Raw genomic sequence first — 17369 nt, forward strand, 5'->3', positions numbered from 1 at the left:
ATTATAGAAAGTTACAATGATGACCAAGAAAACAAAAACACATAATCAGGAGACCATAAAGTCCAAAATCCTACATCCAAAGTTTCAAAGAAAATATGAATTGGTCTCAGGCTATGGAAGAACTCAAAAGAGATTTTTAAAAATCAAATAATCAAATAAGAGAGGTAGAGGAAAAAAATTGGAAAGAAAAATGAGAGTAAGGCAAGAAAATAATAAAAAAATGCTTGGTAAAGGAGACACAAAAAATAATGAAGAAAATAACACCTTTAAAAGCAGACTAGCCAAACAGTAAAAGAGACAAAAAGCCAGTGAGGAGAAGAATAACTTGAAAAGCAGATTTGGCCAAGTGGGAAAAGATATACAAAAATGCACTGAAGGGAAGAACTCCTTAAAAAGCAGAATTAACCAAATGGAAAAATAGGTACAAAAGGTTACTTAAAAAACAATTCTATAAAAATTAAAATTGCACAAGTGAAAGTTAATTACTCTATGAAACATGAAGAAATAATCATTCAAGATCAAAAGAATGAAAAAAAATAGAAGACTATGAAATATTTTATTAGAAAAGCAACTCTGGAAAATAGATCCAGAAGAGATAATTTAAAAATTATTAGACTTCCTGAAAACCATGATCAAAAAAAGAGCCAAGACATTATCTTTCAAGAAATTATCAAGGAAAAATGCCCTGATATTCTAGAATTAGAGGATAAAGTAAAACTGAAAAAATCCAAAGATCAGCTCCTGAAAGATATTTCCAAATGAAAACTCTCAGAAATATTATAGCCAAATTTCAGACCTACCAGGTGAAGGAGAAAATATTGCAAACAGCCTTAAAGAACAATTCAAGTATTGTGGAGTCACAGTCAGACTAACCCAAGATTTAGCAGCTTCTTTGTTAAAGTATCAGAGGGCTTAGATTATGCTATTTCAGAGTGTAAAGGAGCTAGAATTATAACCAAGAATCACCTTCTCACAAAAACTAAGTATAATCCTTCAGGGTAAAAATAGATATTCAATGGAATAGAGGACTTTCAAGCATTCCTGATGAAAAGACTAAAGCTAAATAGAAAATTTGACTTCCAAATGCAAGACTCAAGAGAAACATAAAAAGGAAAGGGAAATCATAAGGGACTTAAAGTTAATTATTTACTTTCCTACATAAGAAAATGATACTGGTAACACAAGAACTTTCACATTATTAGAGCAGTTAGAAGGAGTATATATAGACAGAAGGCATAGCTTTGAGTTGAATATGATGGGGTGATATCTAAAAAATAAAATTAAGAGGTAAGAAAAGAGGAATGCACTGGGAGAAAGGAAAAGGAAAGAGTAGAATGGGATAAATTATTTCACATGAAAGAAGCATGGAAGAACTTTCATAGTGAGGAGGTGGACTATGCTTGAATCTTTCTGCAGAATTGTCTCAAAGATAGTAAAACACAATTGGGTGGAGAAATCTATCTTACTGTACAGGAAAGTAGGATGGAAATGGGATAAGAGAAGGGGTGAGGTGCTCATAGAAAAGAGGGAAGATTTGGGGGAGTGGTAGTCAACCATAAAACATTTTTGAGGAGGGATGGGATAAAAGAAAAGAGAATAGAATAAATGGGGGGATAGGATGGAGGGAAATACAGTTAGCAACCATAACTGTGAAAAAATTTCATAGTGTTTCTCTTATAGAGGACTCATTCCTCCAATACATAGAGAAACAAGCCAAATAAACAATCACAAGAGCCTTTCTCCAACTGATAAAGGATAAAAAATAAAGATCAGTCAGTTTCCAGTTTAAGTAATCAAAACTATATCTATTGAATGTAGAAAAGAAAATTAAAATATCACCTCACACCTGTTAGATTGAGTAATAGGAAAAGGAAAATGACAAATGTTGGAGGGGATATGGGGAAATTGAGACACTAATGCATTGTTGATGGAGTTGTGAACTGATTCAACCAATATGCAGAGCAATTTTGGAACTATGCCCAAAAGCCTATCACTGTTATAACTATACCCCAAAGAGATAAATAACTAAAAAGGGAAAGGACCAATCTGTACAAAATATTTATAGCAGCTCTTTTATGGTGGCAAAGAATTGAAAATTGAGGCATGTCCATCAATTAGGAATGACTGAACAAGTTGTGTCATATATTGTGATGGAATACTAATTGTGCTATAAGAAATGATGAGTCATGGGGTGGTTAGGTGGCGCAGTGGATAAAACACTGGCCCTGGAGTCAGGAGTACCTGGGTTCAAATACGGTCTCAGACACTTAATAATTACCTAGCTGTGTGGCCTTGGGCAAGCCACTTAACCCCATTTGCCTTGCAAAAACCTATAAAAAAAAAGAAATGATGAATCAGATGCTCTCAGGAGAACCTGTTGAGACTTACATGAAATGAATAGAACCAGGAGATATTGTACACAGTAACAGCAATATTGTATGATGATGATCAATTGTGAATGATTTAACTATTCTCAGCAATTCAACAATTCAAAACAACTCTGAAGGACATGATAAAAATGCTATCCATCCCCAGAGACAGAATTAATGAATCATAGTATATTTTTTAAACTTTATTTTTCTTGGGTTTTTATTTTGTTTATTTGTTTCAACTTTTCGTATCTGGAACCTCAAAGCCTTCTTAGTTCTTAGACAGTTTGTCCTTTATACAAATTCCTTAGGGACCACCCTTAGATTTAAATGACAAATAAAGCTTATTTTCTATCCAAGAGGCAATAGAGAGCCACATGAGTTTATTGAGTAGGAAGGTGACAAACACATATTTATGCATATGTATGACATGCATGTATGTATATGAAGTACTATTGGGGCATGAAAAAAAGTTTTTTAAAATAGAAGATTATAAAACTAGCATGGATTAAGCAATTTCATATATACATGAAAAGTTTAGGCTGAAAAGCAGTTTTAGTTCTTTAAATTTTGCTCTATATCATATGTTCATTCAAATTGAAAATAAACTGATTAATTCAATAATAGTTATCATTGCAATAGAGTTGTATTGTTTTTGTTTTTGTTTTTTTAGAGTTGAATTTCTTAAAGTAAAAAACAATTGAAAGTCTTATATACTAATCTATAGACTTAGTCACAGGTCAGTTAAGTAAAGTAGGGATAAAGTGTTAGGCTTGGAGTAAGACCAAAGTTCAAATCTGAACTGACACTTAACAAGTTGTATATGTCACTAAACCTCTGTCTGCTTCATTTTCCTCAGGTGTAAAATAAGGAAAATAACAGCACCTACCTGAAAGGGGTTTAAGAAGATCAAAGAAGATATTTTTAAAATGTTTAGCACAGTGCCTAATCCATAGCAGGCACTCAATAAATATTTATTCCCTATCCCCCCCCCCCCCCCCTTCAACAGGAACTATATAGCAAAAGGAAGAAATTAAGAGGGAGGTCCCTTGGCACTGTTAAAATTGAATACAGATGAACCAAGCATACCAAAATGTATAAGCCATGGAGTTAAGATAGTCTTTGAAGAAAGGTTTTGCACAAGAAACTATACTTACACTACTGCATTTCTGATAGTTGGTAGCTCCAAAGAGGATGGCAGGTGCCACCTGCTGGGAATTGTGAATTGCTGCAGGAAAAATGATGGTAGATGCTACTGACAGAACTATAGAAAAGTCTCAGGTATAATCTATGAGGAACTATGGAGACCTGCAGTTGCGGGGCATACCTGGGAAATCACGGTATGCAATACCTGTTGGAAGGCTCTACTTATATATAACTGTAGTGTTTGGGGCTGTTCATATCTCCAGGTAATAGTTTTTCAAGGCTCATCTTTTCCCTGAGATCTGTTGTAACATCTATTTTTATTGTGATTTTGCAGATTGCTTTCTGTGAGTTTTTTTGAGCTAAGTGCTTGCAAAGGGATCTGGGGAGTATACAGTGGGCTGTGTCAAATTGTCTGAGTTAAAGCAATGAGCCAGAGATATAAGAAACCTCCAAAAAGTATATGTGTCCTTTATAATATGGCAAAACTTCTAATACAAAGATTACATGTACATCATTTATCTAATAAATGAGTTCCATTCCAAATTAAAAAAAAAACCCAAAATGTGTTCCTTATGTAATATGGTCACATAGCACAGTTCAGTAGTGAATTTAATTCACAAAAGACTTCTGCAAATGAAAATAATCTCATTGATTTTTGTGATTTCATTTTGCTCATTTGCTAGCTTGTTGAGTCAATTTTCTGTCCTCTTCCTTTATAATCATGTTTGTTAAGAGTTTATGAATTTTATTGATCTTTTTAAAAATCTTTTCAAAGAATGAGGTTTTAGTTTATTTGTGATTTCTTAAACCTGTTTGATCTCCAGTTTGTCTGTTCCTGTTGTAATTTTCACTATTTTCACACATATATTTTTGAGCTTATTTGTTGCCTTTCTAATTTTTAGTGCATATTAATTTCATTAATGTTTACATTTCTCTTTTGTTAATCTATACTTGAGGTTATAATTTGTTCTAATAATGCTGCTTTAGTCATATTCCAGAAATGTTTTATTTCTTATCATTGTAAGTAATTTTCTTTCATATAATTAGGTTGTTTCTAGCATTAGATTTTCTTTTATGCCTGTGTTTTTGTTTTGTACTGTTTTTCTTTTGTTAAAGTCCTTAAAGGATATGTTTACTATTTTTTTTTTTTTTTGCCTTTTTACTTTGATTTTTTTAAAGGTTTTTTTTTTTTTGCAAGACAATGGGGTTAAGTGGTTTGCCCAAGGCCACACAACTAGGTAATTATTAAGGTCTGAGGCCACATTTGAACTCAGGTACTCCTGACTCCAGGGCAACCCCATCTAGTTGCCCCTTTACTTTGATTTTTAATGTGATCGTGTCTCTATGCTTTAACACATATTCAGTTTTTGCAAAAAAGTTCCATATGGTTCTTAGTCATATATAGATACATAAATATATCTATATACCCCCCCACATATATGTAATCAATCCCATTTAGAAGATGCCACAATTCTTTTTGCTCTAGTTTCATCATCAATATACTCAAATATATATGTTTCTCTTTCTGTTGGAGTTGTCCCAAACTGCGAGGACCTTAAAGTCTCCTATCAATATTATTGTATTATTATTCATTTATTATAATTCAGTGTATTTTCCATTTATAATTAGTGGGAACAACATTGGAGCATATGTTTAATATTGATATTGGTTTCTTATCTTTCAGCATAATGTAGTGGTATTCCTTTGAGTGTAATGAAGTTACTTTGTTTATCTATTTTGTGAAATTTTGTTTTTATCTTAAAGTATGATTTTATTTTCCTTTTGGATTCATATAATGAATAATTTCATTCTAATTCCTCATTTTTATTCTGGGTTTGTCTTTGCTTTTTAGGTGTGTTTCTTGTTTTTCTATTTTAAATTTTTTTCCCCAATTACATGTTAAGATAGCTTTTGCAAGATTTTGAATTTACATTTTTCTTCCTCCCTCCATTCTCTTTCCCTCCCCAAGTCAGCAATAATCTGATATAACATGTACTTTTATACATATAAAAGTTAGAAAAATTTCCTTATTAGATATGTTGTGAAAGAAGAATCAGAATAAAAGGGAAAAGCCTATAAGAAAGAAAAAAAACAAAACCACATTTTATTATATTTTATTTTTTGTACAAATGATGTCTTTTTTATACATTAATAGAATATTCTTGTTTAATATCAAACATAATACCCCTCCCCCACAAAATATGAGCAATAAAGTAAAGGAAAGAGAAAAAAAAAAGAAATGATAATAGGGGCAGCTAGGTGGTCCAGTGGATGGAGCACCAGCCCTGGAGTCAGGAGCACCCGAACTCAAATCCGGCCCCAGACACCCAATAATCACCCAACTGTGTGACCATGGGCAAACCACCCCAACCCCATTGCCCTGCAAAACAAAAAAACCCCCAAAATAATAATAATAATAATAATAATAATAAAAAAATGTGCTTTGGTCTGAGTTCCAACACCACCACCTCTTTAGGATAAATCCATCACAAAAGCTACTTCCATATTTTTCCACTGTTGCCATTGCTGATCACAACTCCCTCCATTTGTTCTTCTCCACTACCATACACTCTATTTTCTCTTTCCTTTCACTCTGTCCCTCTTCTTAAATATTCTGTAGGATAGCTGAGTGGCACAGCAGACTGATCACTGACCCTGGGGCCAAGAGGCCCTGAGCCCACATACCACCCCTAAGGCCCAGCAACCATCCAGCCCTGTGGTCCCAGACAGGCATTCCAATTCCAGCCCCTTGAAAGAAGTAAAAAAAAATGTGCTATATCTGACCACTCTCCCCCACTGTCCACCCTCTCCTCTATCATTCACATCCCCCCTTCCCCCATCCCCCTTCTCTCCTTCTTACTCTAGATGCCTATACCCCATTGAGTATATATGCTGTTTCCTCTCCAAGCCACCTCTGATGAGAGCAAAGGTTTTTGCAAAAAGTTTCATATGGTTCTTAGACATATATAAATATATTGTATATAGATACATAAATGTGTATTTACCACACACTTATATGTAATCAATCCCATTTAGAAGATGCCACAATTCTTTTTGCTCTAGTTTCACCATCAATATACTCAAATATATATGTTTCTCTGTCTGTTGGAGTTGTCCCAAACTGAGAGGACCTTAAAGTCTCCTATCAATATTATTGTATTATTATTCATTTTCATATCATTGCAATAGCTCATTGTAATAAAAAAAACTTATATGAAATATCTTAGCCTATTCCACCTCTCCTTTCTCTTACTCCCATTACATTTCTCTTTTAGCCATTGACTCCATTTTTAACAATATAGTATATCTCCAAATTCAGCTTTCTCCTGTGCTTCATCTATAAAAGCTCCTTTTAAATGCACTATTAAAAGAGAAGTTTCTTATGAGTATTATCAGTATCAGTTTTCTATGCAGGAATACATGTAGTTCATCATCATTAAGTCCCACATATTTTACCCTTCTCCTCCACTCTCTGTGCTTCACCTGAGTCCTGTATTTGGAGATCAAACTTTCTGTTCAGCTCTGGCCATTTTAACAGGAACATTTGAAATTCCCCTGGTTCATTGAAAGTCCATCTTTTCCCCTGGAAGAGGATGTTCTGTTGTGTCATATGTATTCCAGGCTAAGAGCTATGAAGGGTTAACACAGAAATAGTTATGTGCTTTAACAAGCAAGATGTGCTTCAGAGCTTAGACAAGGGAGTAGCTGCATGTCTGAGCTAAGGAGGTGTATTCCCAGGCTCAGATAGATAGCGCATTCTGAGAAAATTACCTTCTGCATTCTGTTTATCAAATCACTGTTTGGTTCTCAAAACAATCTTCTCTCTGTTTATCAGAACACTGTTTGGTTCTCAAAACAATCACCTAAGACATACACAAGGTATGCATGTGAAAAAATGCTTGCTAAAACGCTTATGTAATTGGTTACGTAAATGTAGAGTATAAAAGTATGTATCCTGTGATCAATAAATGAACCAGCTTATGCATCATATTGATGTCGGCCTGGGTTCCCTCCTCTGGACTCGACATATTGCTTAGCCTGGAATACATATGGCACAACAATGTTCAGTTTTTCTGGGTAGTTGATTTTCAGTTGCATTCCAAGCTCTTTTGCCTTCTGGAATATTATATTCCAAGCCCTATGAGCTTTTAATGTAGTTGCTGCTAAGTCCTGTGGAATCCTGACTGCAGTTCCATATTTGAATTGTGTCCTTCTGTCTGCTTATAATATTTTCTCTTCGACTTGGGAGTTCTGGAACTTGGCTATAATATTCCTGGGGGTTGTTTTTTTAGGATCTCTTTCCATGGGAGATGGGTAGATTCTCTCAATTTCTATTTTACCCTCTTCTTCTAGGATATCTGGGCAATTTTCCTGTAGGAATTCTTTAAAAATGATGCCAAGGCTCTCTTTTTTTTTTTCCCAAGGCCACACAGCTAGGTAATTATTAAGTGTTTGAGACCATATTTGAACCCAGGTACCCCTGACTCCAGGGCTGGTGCTTTATCCACTGTGCCACCTAGCCACCCCCAAGGCTCTTTTCCTGATCATGACTTCCAGGTATCCCAATAATTTTTAAATTATCTTTCCTGAATCTGTTTTCCAAATCAGTTGTTTTTTTCAATGAGATGCTTCACATTTTCTTCTAATTTTTCATTCTTTTGGATTTGAAGTATTGTATCTTGACTTCTTGTAAAGTCAGCAGCTTCCTTTAGTTCCATTCTACATCAGAAATATTTTTTTTCCTCAGAGAGCTTTCTTATCTCTTTTTTCCATCTGTCCAATTCTGTTTTTTAAAGCATTCTCCTCAATAACTTTTTGAACTGTTTTATCCATTTGACCTATGCTAGTTTTTAACATGCTATTTTTTTCCAGCATTTTTTTGGATCTCCTTGACTAAGCTGCTGACTTCTTCTTCATGTTTTTCTTGCATCTTTCTCATTTCTTTTCCCAATTTTTCTTCTGTCTCCTTCACTTGATTTTCAAAATCTTTTTTGAGCTCTGTCATAGCCTGAACCCAATTGCTACTTTTTCTTGCAGGAACTTGTACTTCTTCAGATTGAGTATTTTGATCCTTCTTGGGATCCTAGACAATGCATTTCTCAATGGTGTTCCTCTTTTTTTCTGTTTACTCATTTCCCCAGCCTGTGCCTGATTTTGGGGTGCTTCCTGAGCTTTTGAGTATTGTTGGGACACTCCCTCCCCCCACAAGGATCTCTGTGTATGAGACTCTGTCTTCCCTCCTGGTCTGTGAATGACCACAAGGGCTGCCACAGGGCTGAGATAGGGGGGCCCTGCTGTTCTATGGGGGGGCCTAGACTGTGATCAGGATCTGAATGTGGTCAGAGCCCCAGAGTCCTGTTCCAAATACAAAGGACAAATCTTGGAAGTCTCTCTCCACTTCCCTACCCTTGGTAGGCTGAACACTCAAGGCTCGGTTGTCTTGGGGCTCCTGCTTAACAGCTCCGCCTGCTTCCATTCCCTGGATCTGGGCTGCTGCAGCCATGCTACTCACTGAGTGTCCTGAGGGCTGGGTTTCATGTGCTTGCTCTGGCAGAGGTCCCCCTGCTGATCTTCCAAGTTGTGCCTGGTGCTCCCTGGGGTGAAGGTCAGGAAACTGCCCCCGCTGCCATGAGCCGCACCTCCTAGGCACCCTGGGGTTGCCTACTGGAGGCTAAAGTTCCTTCACTGTGGTGGACTTCCCCTCTAAACCTGTGGAGCGGAGCCTTTCCACTGTTTTCTAGGTTACCTTGGACAGGAGAATTGCCTCATTGGATCCCTCTGTGGTTTCTGTCTCTTGAAAATTTAGTTAGAGTCCTTATTTTATAAGTTTTGAAATATTATATAGAGAGAGCACCTAAGAGAGGCTCTTCTCCTGTAGCCATCTTGGCTCTGCCCCCAAAAACACATTTTAAAAATTGTGAAAATAGTGTGCTTTGATCTGCATTTAAACTCCTTAGTAGGTGTGTTTCTTGTAAGGAAAAGATCATTGGGTTATTTGTAATTTTTTTCCATTTTTATGGGACTGTTTAATCCATTTACATTAAAAGTTATGAGTTAGGTTTATAGTTTCCTCTATTTCTAAAATTGCTTCCCCTGCCCCATACTGGGATTCTGTTGCGGTCCACTCTGGGCAGCCGGGTCTCAGTTTATTTCACACAACTCTTCGGGGAGCTCCACTGGACATGTCCCGCATGTTCAATAATGAAAGTCAGCCAGTGAGAGATAAGCAAGGAGTTTATTGCAGGTATATGCTACATCTCTGGCTCACATAGTTGAAATAAGGGTATATATAAGCCTAGTCCCCTTGTATCAGCATCCCTCATCTCCAGGCCTGTGGAAGTGTAACGGGCTTGCCACAAAAGGTCTGTATCCTGGAAAAATGTGGAATCTTTAACAAGATAAAGATGAAAGGTAGAGAGATAAGTACCAGAACTCCTTCCTGGGACAGTTGAACAATATGAGGATGAAAGGCAGAGGGATAAGGACAAAAGGTCCTTCCTGAGAATATTCAACAAGATAAGGATGAAAGGCAGGAGAACAAAGAGAGAGAAGGGCCAGAGCTCCTTCCTGAGTTCAGAGCACTCTGGTATGGACCTTCCTGTTGTCCCAGGTCTCAATGACTCTCAGGATGAACTCCTCATGGCCACATACTCTATTATCCCCTTACAGGATTCCCCCCCCCCCCCTTTAAAGAGAGTACTTTGTTTCTTTATTGCTTTTACTAATATACTTTAATATTACCTTATTTCCACTAACTAATTCCCCTCACTCTTAAGCCTTTCCTCCTATTTGTCATAGGTGTGAGATAGTTTTGGATTTTTATTTAATTTATTAACTCTATTCCTTTTTTTTTTCAGTTTTTGCAAGGTAATGGGGTTAAGTGGCTTGCCCAAGGCCACACAGCTAGGTAATTATTAAGTGTCTGAGGCTGGATTTGAACTCAGGTACTCCTGACTCCAGGCCAGTGCTCTATCCACTGTGCCACCTAGCAGCCCCCTATTTATCAAATTCTTAAACTTTTCCCCCTTTTCAATTGAGTAAAGTAAATATCTCCTTTTTCCATTCAATTTTTTGTTAGTTTTTTTGAATTTTTTTTTAAAAATAATTTCTATCCTCTATTCTGTTACCTTTCTTTCTATTCTGATCTTTTAGTCTTTGAATTCCTTTTCCTTATACTTATTTATTCCTTCTTTAGTTTCTTTGTTCCTGATTGAACTAAAGCTTCTATTTTTAACTTTTTTTCCCTAAAGTTTCTATGTTATTGCCTTGCTAATTTGGTCCTATTCCCTTTTTTCCCCCTGTTGCACTACTCTCTTAGAAGTATTAATTCCTGTAGTAAATAGAGAGATGAGAAGTATTTCTCCATTTTGGGTATCCCTGATTATGATTCAGTATTGAAGCATGGTACAGGGAAATGCCTATGTTGGATTTGAAGATCATGCTCTTTGGGAACAGGAAAGATTAGTGTGCAGAATGTCATCCATGGCCAGTGAATACTGTTTTAGCCACCCCTTGGAGGGCTACTCCTGAGGTATAGGTATTGGAGAATACCTGGAGCCAGGTGCTAAACAACTCCCCAAGTACCACCCTTGTCCAACCCACTATGGAAATGTATTTAAGCAAGGTCTTCCAGAGTGGAACTCTCTCTTTTTCCTCTCTTTTGTGCAGGACTGCCACTTTCTATCTCTAAGCTATAACCATATATCCCCAGCTTTTGGAGAGTTGCTGGAGAAATATAGCTTCAGCTCCTGTGGTCAGGCTCACTGGAGTTTAAGCCCAGTCAGCCTGACTGCTTTCTTTTCTCTCTTTCCATCAGGCATTCTTCTAGTCCTTTGTTATTCAGCCTGTCTTCAAACAGTTTATTGTCTCTCCAAAAAAGGTTTAATCTGTGAACTTTGAAGGCTTGTGAAATAAAAATCCTGAACTTTTCCAGTTCCACAGCTAATCAATGAGTTTTTCACTTTCAAAAGAATTCTTATCTTTATGACAGCACCACCAATTTCCCCATCATCAATATTACCTACTGCTCTCCCTATGATAATTTCTGTGGGAAAGAATCAAGTGTTTTGTTTTCACAAGGATGAGAGAGGGTAATGCTAGAATCTCACAGTTGTCTGTGAGGATAAATACATTGCAAAAGCTAAGATACCTGGTCTTTGTGGAAAACTGAAAAATGCCAGCCTATTTACAGGAAGGGAAGAGTTAGTTAAAAGGAAAGATGATTCAAGAAATTAAAGAAATCACTTTGCAGAAGTTAAATGAGGGTCTGTGCTATTGTCCTTTGTTCATTAGTATTAATGAGCAGGGTGGGGATAAACACATGGAGGTGATTGCATGTTAGACTGTGACCCTGGCCAATGATTGGCATAAAGGGGGAGGAACAAGCCTTTCAGACTACATATAAGACCCAGCCTTGCCTGGAGAGAAAGGTAGCTCTTTTATTAACATGTCTTAATAGAAGCCACTTTAATCACTCTGGATTAAGTATTTATAATTACTAGCCATTTATAACAATTTCCCTCCATTTTTCATGACATCTTCCTGGGTCTATGTCTTCACATCCTTCTATGTGTCAGTTGGCATCAGAAAATCTGAATCTTGTTCAGAGGTAGGATGTTATTTATTCATGGAGGTATAATACTCTCTCAGAGGTAGTGGCTTCTCTGAGTACCAAATCCTATATATTATATCTATTAAAGTATTCTATGTTTTCTCTCTTCAAATGGGACTGTTATTTAGTGTGATCTTCTTCCATCATTGAAATGAGATTTCTCTCTTTTCCCTTTCCATTTCAGTTTTTTCCTTTTCTATCTCACTCATTCTCCTATAGATTGTCTTCTTTCTGAGACACTACAGGTGTTATTTGTTGTTCTTATTTAACCTTTTAGGCATCTTTCCTTTTCTCCTTCCTTCATTTTTTCTGGGTACAATTTATCTATTTATTTACTTATTGATGTCTTGGTTGCTGTATTTGGTCACTTTTCTGTTTCTATTGTCTGGAGTGTTTGTACAGTAAATAATCTGCTCAGATGCATTTCAATTTATGCATTTAAAAACATTATTCCAAGGAGTCCATAGGTTTTTCTAGGTTGCCAAGGACTTCTAACTGAATTTTCTTCCTTTCCCTTTTAGCTTTGTTAGTCTACTATAGCTTCAAGTAGCTGGGAATAGATTATAGATCAGAATTGGGACCAGGGCAACAGGGGAACAAAATAAACCTAACTCCACCTTCTCCATCTCCCCACCCCTCCACTAGTAGCTGATAGTCAATAAATAATAATAATTTAATCTCAGTTTTATAGGTAGAAAATGTGTAATTTTATTAGAACCTGCAGCCAGGAAGTGGCCATAGCCAAGGGTATACTGGTAAATGCTTTTTAAAAAATTTAATATTTATTTATTATCATTTTGTACAAATAATTTTTTTATACATTAATAAAATATTCTTAAGAGTAAACAAAATGCTCCCTCCCCCCAAAAATATAGACTCACTTGAGCAATAAAGTAAAGGGGAGAGAACAAAATTAAAATTAAAATTAAAAAAATAATAGTAACAATTGTAGGTATGAATAGGTGGTGCAGTGGACAGAACACCAGCCCTGGAACCAGGAGCACCAGAGCCCATATCTGGCACCGTATACCCAACAATTACCCAGCTGTGTGACATGCAAGCCACCCTAACCCCATTGCCCTGCAAAAAACCAAAAAGAAAAAAAGAAAAAAGACCCAAAATAAAATAAAACAGTAATAATAGTAGGGGAGGCTGGGTGGAAGACAGAGCACTGGCCCTTGAGCCAGGAGCACCTGGGTCCAAATCTGGCCTCAGACACCCAACGATCACTCTGCTATGTGGCCCCAGGCAGGCCATCCAGTCCCATTTGCCCTGCACCCTCCAATAATAATAATAATAATAATAATAATAATAATAATAATAATAATAATAATAATTGTGCTTTAATCTGTGTTCCAACAACACCAGTTCTGTCATGGGTGGATCACATTCTTTATGATGAGTCTATCACAAAAGTTACTTCCATTTTTTCCACCGTTGCCATTGCTGATCGCAATTCCCTCCTTTGGTATTTCTCCACTACCATGTACTATATTTCTCTCCTTTCACTGACTCTGCTGTAGGGTAGCTGAGCGGTGCAGCAGACAGATCACTGGCCCAGGGGCCAAGAGGCCCCGAGCCCCCCAGCATCCACCTGGCCCTATGGTCCCAGACAGGCCATCCAATCCCAGCCCCTTGCAAGAAGTAAAAAAGAAAATGTGTTATATCTGATCACTCTCCCCCCATAGTCCATTCTCTCCTTCATTCACCTCCCCACCCCTTCCTCCATCTTTTTCCCTGGAAGAGGACATTCAGTTTTGCTGGGTAGTTGATTCTTGGTGGCATTCTAAACTCTTTCGCCTTCCGGTATATTATATTCCAAGCCCTATGAGCTTTTAATGTAGTTGCTGTTAAGTCCTGTGTGATCCTGACTGCAGCTCCATGGTATTTGAATTGTGTCCTTCTTTCTGCTTGTAATATTTTCTCTTTGACTTGGGAGTTCTTGAATTTGGCTATAATATTCCTGGGGGTTGGCTTTTTGGGATCTCTTTCTTGGGGGGATCGGTGGATTCTCTCCATTTCTATTTTGCCCTCTGCTTCTAGGATATCAGGGCAATTTTCCTGTAGTAATTCTTTGAAAACGATGTCAAGGCTCTTTTCCTGATCATGACTTTCAGGTATTCCAATAAATGTTAAATTATCTTTCCTAAATCTGTTTTCCAAATCAGTTGTTTTTTCAATGAGATGTTTCACATTTTCTTCTAATTTTTCATTCTTTTGGTTTTGAAGTATTGGATCTTGACTTCTCATAAAGTCAGCAGCTTCCTTTAGTTCCATTCTACATCAAAAAGATTTTTTTTTTTCCTCAGAGAGCTTTCTTATCTCTTTTTCCATCTGGCCAATTTTGCTTTTTAAAGCATTCTTCTCCTCCATAACTTTTTGAACTATTTTATCCATTTGACCTAAGCTGGTTTTTAGCATGCTATTTTCTTCAGCATTTTTTGGATTTCCTTGACTAAGCTGCTGACTTCATTTTCATGTTTTTCCTGCATTTCTCTCCTTTCTTTTCCCAGTTTTTTTCTAACTCCCTCATTTGTTTTTCAAAGTCTTTTTTGAGCTCTGTCATAGCCTAAGCCCAATTTCTGTTTTTCTTGGAGTCTTTAGATACAGGAGCTTGTGCTTCCTCATTTTCAGACTGAATGTTTTGATCCTTCTTGGGCTCACAGGCAAAATATTTCTCAATGGTGTTCCTCTTGTTTCTCTGCTTGCTCATTTTCCTGGCCTAAGTCTATTTTTGGGGTACTTCCTGAGCTTTTGGGGTACTCCCACAAGGATCTCAGTGTGTGAGGCTCTGTTCTCCCTCCTGGTCTGTGAATGACCATAAGCTCCCCCCTCTGCCACAGGGCTGAGGTGGGGGGGGCCCTGCTGTTCTATGGGGGGCCTAGACTGTGATCGGGATCTGAATGTGGTCAGAACCCCAGTGTCCTGTTCCAGTGGCAGAGCTCAGCAGTCTCTCTCTACTTCCCTCCCTAGGTTCAATGGGCTCATGCCCTGGGGGCTCCTGCTTACATGCTTCGCCTACTTCTGTTTCCTGGCTATGGACTGCCTTGGCCAACTGCTCACTGTGTGCCCTGAGGGCTGGGCTTCACATGCTTGCTCTGGCAGAGCCCCCACCCTGTTCCCCCCAGTTGTGCCTGGAGGTGTAGGTCAGGAAACTCCCCTTCTGCTGTGAGCCATGGCTCCCAGCGCCCTGGGGCTGCCTCCGTGAGGCTGAATTTCTTTCATGCTGGCGGGTCACCCCTCTGGCTGGCAGCCCCTCCAACCCCGGGGAGCAGAGCCTTTCTGCTCTTTTCCAGGTTACTTGGGGTTGAAGAACTGCCTCGCTGGATCCCTCTGTGGGTTCTGTCTCTCAAAAATTTAGAGTCCTTAGTTTGTAAGTTTTATGAGAGAGTGCCTAAGAGATAAGATCCTCTCTTGTCGCCATCTTTGCTCCACCCCTCCTGGTAAATGCTTAACACCCAGTTCCCTGCCCTCTGCCTATGCACTTAGGACACAGTTTAAAGTTTAAACATATTCTACATTACTTTTTCAAGTCTAAATAATTAACAAGAATAAGTTGTAAACTGTAGTTTAAATCCCCTCCCCTTCCCAATTTCTGAGATATAAATGCTTATGAAAATTTAACAATCAGTTTTTGGGTTAGGGCTATCAGCATATTCCCTGCCACAGCAATCAAAATGAGGCACTGAATAATTTAAAAAGACCATCTAGGACAAAGCACAAATTCATCTCTTAGCCAGAACACCAGAGAATGTACCAATAGAGGTCACAGGTTGCAGTATGGATAAATAGCAAACCTCTTTCATTTCAGCAAAGTGGACGAATTAATGTTTCACCCAGGTTGTGTAAGCTTTGGGAAGACAAGATAAGACCAGGTACACAAACAATTCAAAGTTTGCAAAAGAATGATATTCTGTGGGAAACAGTTTAGAAACAGCCTTCTGTGTTCTAGTTGGGTAGGTTCCTCTGGACCAGTGCTTTGGCTGCTGGGGCTTATAGCGAGGGAGTTTATAGCGGTAGTAACGATCTACCAGGTAGGTCTGTGAGATTTATTACTAAATCTTGATACATGAGTTGGGGAGTCTTGGGCTAAACAGGTAGAACTTTAAATGCTCCAGTACATGAATGTGCAAACAGGTAAAGGAGTTCCAATACCCTCGATTTATGATATGAGAACTCCTTTTATCAAAATTGATCAATTATCTGTGTGTGAGTAGCTAACGCCTAGATGAGTTGCCTAAGGTTCATAGAAGTTGACTTGCCCCAGGTTACACAGCTAATTATCAGAGGTAAAATTTGAACCCAATCTGAGTCCAGTTTGCACAGTGGAAAATTTGAACTGACTGGGAAAAAGCCCCTGGGATGTCTTTAGGTATAGGCATCAAGTCATCAATGCCATCTTAATGCCATCTTTAATTTATAGCAGCTCTTTCTTTTCTTTCTGGTGATTTCTAGGATAAAAAGGGATGATTAAAGTGTACTGGAGGAGATATTGATTTTGGCTGAGATTGTGTATAATATATATGTACATAGTTATTTGCATGTTGTACTCCATTACAATAGGAGCTCCTTGAGGGCAGGGAACAAACTTTTGCTTTCCTTGATATCCCTAGCACTTAGTACTATGACTGCCTGGTATGCATTAGGGGCTTCAGAAATGCTTGTTGATTGAATGATTGCTTTTACCATAAATGCCTTAAATAATTAAGTTCCTGCCATAACTAACTTCCATGGATCTGAATACAGAAACAGCTGAGGGGTTGAATTAATGGTGTCAAGACATTAGAATTAAGAGGGGCTTGGGAAAGACTTCTATAGAAGGTGGGATTTTATTTAGGATTTAAAGGAAGCCAAGGGGTTCAGTCATCAGAGCAGAGGAAGGAGAGCATTACAGACATGGAGGACCATTAGATAAAATACCTAGAGCTGGACATGGAACATTTTGTTTTTGGAACAGCAAGAAGATCAGTGACATTGAGTTGAAGAGTATAAGTTGGGCAGTAAGGTGTAAGATTAGAAAGGAGGTGGCTAGGTCATGAAGAGCTTTGAATACCAAACAGAGCATTTTGGATTTGATCCTGGAGTCAATATGGAGCCACTGGAGTTTATTGATTGGATCTATTAGTCACTTTTGAAAAATCATGAACAGACTAATGATATAAACAGAAAATAATAAGTTTGCCTTACAACATATCTGCAAGATAGATGGTGTTTAATTGCCCCAATTTTATAGAGGAATCTCA

The 17369-nt window shown here is 37.7% G+C and overlaps 1 protein-coding gene across 5 annotated transcripts in view; it reads left to right on the plus strand.

Moving 5' to 3' along the window:
• ATP8B4 (ATPase phospholipid transporting 8B4 (putative)) overlaps positions 1-17369 on the plus strand; it is a 437330-nt gene that overhangs the window by 19069 nt on the left and 400892 nt on the right. For 4 of the 5 annotated variants that reach the window (XM_074234704.1, XM_074234702.1, XM_074234710.1 and 1 more), the window contains exon 1: positions 16021-16160. The exons of the other annotated variant lie outside the window; for it this stretch is intronic. The gene's annotated coding sequence lies outside the window, so the exon portion shown is untranslated. Of the gene's footprint in view, positions 1-16020; positions 16161-17369 lie in introns of those variants that run through there. 5 annotated transcript variants of the gene reach the window in all.

Source organism: Macrotis lagotis, chromosome 4 (genome assembly GCF_037893015.1).
Source record: "Macrotis lagotis isolate mMagLag1 chromosome 4, bilby.v1.9.chrom.fasta, whole genome shotgun sequence".
NCBI lineage: Eukaryota > Metazoa > Chordata > Mammalia > Peramelemorphia > Peramelidae > Macrotis > Macrotis lagotis.